Source organism: Fragaria vesca, linkage group LG3 (genome assembly GCF_000184155.1).
Source record: "Fragaria vesca subsp. vesca linkage group LG3, FraVesHawaii_1.0, whole genome shotgun sequence".
In the NCBI taxonomy this organism is placed as follows: Eukaryota; Viridiplantae; Streptophyta; class Magnoliopsida; order Rosales; family Rosaceae; genus Fragaria; species Fragaria vesca.
The window spans coordinates 8,658,519-8,662,920 of record NC_020493.1 but is presented as its reverse complement, the minus strand read 5'-3'; the positions used below and the strand labels follow the sequence as shown (position 1 = coordinate 8,662,920).

The following is a 4,402-nucleotide window of genomic DNA, read 5'->3' as shown; positions in this document are numbered from 1 at the left end:
CATCCCGGACGACTTTACCATGAAGATGAAGGCCATGGAGATCGGAGTTGAAGATCTGGGCAGCAACCTCTACCTAAAACTTCAGACAAGATCAATCTCGGCTGCAAATTGGTATTCGGCGAGTCCACCGGCAAGAGGAAGCTCACGATCGAGGTCTGGTGTCCTCCCGGCAAGAGGAGTGCCGTCGTTGGCGCTTGATCGCTGTAAAAGCAAGGACGTCCGCACTTTTACGGGTTTACGGAGGTCCTTTTCTGATCTTGTCTGTATATACATATATGTATGTATGTCACTTGGCATTTTCACATTCAATTTTCTTTACCCTACTCGTTTGAAATTCTTTTATTATCAATGTGCTATTGCATAAGCCAAATGCTACATTGCCAAAATAGTGGTTATTGGTCATGTAGTACAAAGGTGTATTACTAATTTGTGCATATCCAATTTGATAGTGTAAAACGTAATGTGGAAGACACTGATCCGGCACTATGTCAAAAACAGTATCAGACGACAGTTGAGCACTGTCGTCTGACCAAAAATTATATGTCGTCTGAGGGCCTGCCGTCTGATAGGCTATCAGACGATAGTTTTCCACTGCCGTGTGAATGTTGTTCAGACGACAGAACATATGTCGTCTGAAATTTGACAATTCTAGAGGGTTTGCGAACTTATGTCGTCTGAGTTAAAGACATACAACATATATATGTACTGAAACAAGAAAAATTAAGGTTTTGTCGAAATAGATGTGGTGTGATACAACCTTACACTGCATATAATCGTCGAGCCACAAAACCTTCAATGACAAATACATTCACCTGCTGTGGTTAGATGAGGTTTCTAATGACAATATAATGTCGTCTGATGTTGTCAAGTTCGAAAAATTATTAGACTATATGTCGTCTAAGTGGAAAACCAACGACATATATATGTCGTTTGATGAGGCACTTATGTCGTCTGATAGTTCGTTTCATTTCACTTTTATGTTATAAGGTATGATAACTTATGTCGTTTAATTCTCTATTAGACTTCATATTGTTGTTGCTTGTTATAAGGACTTATGTTGTCTACTGTCTATTTGACTTTACATTCTTGTTTATATTCTTGTTGCTTATCTTGTGTGAATTGAACTTCATACATAACAAAAATTAAGAATAAAGTAAAGAAAGTACTACTTTATTTAATTTTAAGAATCCACTTCAATTACAAAATTATTTGAAGTATAAAAATACATGTGTACAATAACAATACATACTGATCCTAATGTACATATAACGACAGTACTCATGATCCCACTACTCGCTATTAATTACCGACAATGGTCACTCTACTCAAGCTCTGAAATATGTCACATGTAAATATAAGCACATTAGAGTATTCCAGAAACATGTATTTAATGTATTTAATATATAAAAAGAGATAAGAAAGAAAAAGAGAGCACTAAGGAAACTGAATTCTACAACAGCGGGAAGAAGTGCTGTTACCAAACCAGTAATCAACTTAAACAGTCCAGCAAGACAACAACAGCTTACAATAATAACATCAAAGGCTACCTGGAAACATGAGGCACAGAGGCTAGGAGCTTACAATAATAACATCAAAGGTAAATCAAGAGATCAAGCTACTGGAAACTAGAGAAAAGCATAAGGTCGTTTGTTTCTTTTTATTCCAATGGCAGTGATAAGCTATGTTACATACCAGTGTATACAAATTGGTTCGCACCATCAAATAGGCCAGAAAGTCAACATTTACTTGCAATAAAGAGTAAAACAAAAGTGCAGCAGCCTCATCAGTCAAGTACCTGCAGAGGGAGAAAATGAGAAACGCTAAACGAAAGTTGTACTCTCAGTTTGTATACACTAGATATTGAGCATCATAGCTGTGCAGATTTTATTATGGAAACAATATACATAAATAAACTCATGTGAATAGGTTACTGACTAGACAATTTGCTTCATTGTCAATTCTTGTAAAACAGCATATGACAGCCATCAAGCAAGTATTCCAATATATGTATATCCAACAAGTTTATAATATGAATGTTGTATGCATATTTATCTGATACAGATTAACACATACAAGAGGGTGGTTTCTATATAATTTTGCAGCTGATACACATCTATATCTAATCAATCACCATATAAACTACCAGACTAGCAATAGACAAACAAGAACAAACAGTAGCTATGCAACTTAACAGAATCAATAGAAATCATCTATCATGCTCATCAACTCAAAACACCACAGGCATACCACAAACAACCATAAAACATCAAACATAATCAACCCTCTTAGTATTAGAGCTTAGACCTCAACTGAAAATATTTCACAACAATCAGTATCGAACTCTTAAACTTGTAGACCAATATTTACAAGAAAACAAAACAAAGTTAGCACATAAACACAACCCATAATGCACATAGTATTCTATTCAAATTTTAAATATTCCCTAATTATCAAGGCCAATGCAAATTCAGCTTACCTAACAAGCTCCCTAAAGGAACACCTCCTTGTGGCTATAGAGTCTGCATTATCAAATCCATTAGCCGACTGACCTGTAATAGAGAAGAGAGAAATCAACCAACAACAGAAGACAAGTAGAAAAGTGGATACATTGTCTTGAAGGCGCCTTTCCCGAGCACATCTTTATATTGTTAACATCCAGAAGTAACAATTGCCGATACTAAATAAGAGTTTGAGTTTTGACCAATCAAAACTATAAGTTTTGGCCGGAGTAGATAAAAGTGTTTCCATTTTGATAATTGTGTTGACATTTTCAAGTATTAATCAGACAACATATATATGTAGTCTGAGTTTTTTAAAGAATGATCGATCTAACGTTGACCACATCGACCGAGACCCGAACATTGTCGAAAATACTTGAATTTTGTACCATAGCCGTATTTCACTACTGTGATCGTATCTAGAACTCAACTTTAATTTTTCTTAAAATTAGTCATTTGAACCACAACATGCTACTAATGTGCTACACCATGTTTACTAGGTTATATTTAAACGTATATCTTTATAAACCAATTATATGAAGGAAATAAAATTTGCAAAATTTGACCGTACGATGTGATCACATAAGTAAAATATGGATAAAGTTTGTGTCACGCCCCGAATCTTAATTTTTTACCTTTATTACTGGCATAGTGATAACAAGAGTTTTTACCGTGTTCGTCACTAAGTGTGTAATTTAATTAGTTCCCAGAGGGTGTTGAGGGACTAATATTTTGAGGGAATTATTCTAAGGAAGAATTTTTGACGACGGTAAAAAAATAGTAATTTTTGTTAGTAAAAGGTAATTTTATTGGGGTATTATTTCGGGGTGTTGAATTTTGGAATTTTGGGTTAAAAGGAGTGTTGGGTCGGCTGGGCCGAGCCCAACCCATTTCTTCTTCTTTTCTTTTTCTCTCTCCCTCCCGATTTTCTCTCTTCTCACCCGGTTTTCCCCTCTCTACATGCAGAAGAGTTTCCGGCCGCCGTCCGGCCACCAACCGCCGCCGCACCGGTCCCGTTCGGTCGACCTCCAACCCAGCAACCTCCTTGGACCGGTGAGAGGAGCCCTAGCTCCGCCGTGAGAGAGCGGTGCCACCCGAAAGGTCTGACTGTCCAAAGCTTCACTTCGCCGGAACTTCCTCCTCCGGCCACCAATCCGGGCAAGCTTGGTACGGTTTTGTAGCCCTCCTCCCGTGCAACAACCCCTCCAAGCAGCTCCCTCCCTCTTGAGCTAGGTAAGGAGAAATTTGAGGTGGAAGTTTTATGGTGTTTAAGTTGTTTTCGTTCGATTAGCCTAGTTAGGCTTGGAATTGGGTGATGTGTTAGTCATGAAAGTTGTAGAGGAGATTGAGAGGAAGATTCTGTTAAAATTTGGTAGCATTTGCAGGTCGCCGGAGTTGGTCGCCGGCCGCCGCTGCTGTTTTGGGAAATTGTCTGGTTTTTGATGTAGAATATTAAGGGGATATTGTTGAGATGAATTTTGGAATTTTTGGATGAGATTTGGATAGGTTTGTGAATTTCCGAAGTGTGGTATTTTTGGCGGGTAATTAATGTAGAATCCGGCCGTAGGATTTAAGTCGTATTTTGGAGAGGTTGTATTTACGACTGTTGAATATGATATTTAAGTTCGGATCGTTCCGATGTAAGAATATCGAAGTTAGGCAATGATGAGCGTAATTATGGCTCTCGGGTAATTTTGCCTATTTTGATTAAATATTGGATTATTTGGTTGGGAATTAATATTATATTTGGACAGGACGTGAGGAGGCTCGAGCAGACGAGACCCCAGATCGACATCAGGCTTAGGCCTAATTTGTGAGTGGACTTTTATTTGAAATAATATGCATGCTATGGTTCATGATTGAACATTTCCTTTTGTTGGAGTTTTTGACGTTCAATTAATTTT

At 37.6% G+C, this 4,402-nt stretch overlaps 1 non-coding gene across 1 annotated transcript in view; it reads left to right on the top strand.

Annotated features, from left to right (window-relative positions):
- The first annotated feature begins 3,624 nt into the window (after nt 1-3,624).
- LOC101299166 overlaps nt 3,625-4,402 on the top strand; it is a 2,954-nt gene continuing 2,176 nt past the window's right edge. The window contains exon 1 of the transcript XR_184220.1: nt 3,625-3,656. This is a non-coding gene — a transcript (uncharacterized LOC101299166). The remainder of the gene's footprint in view (nt 3,657-4,402) is intronic.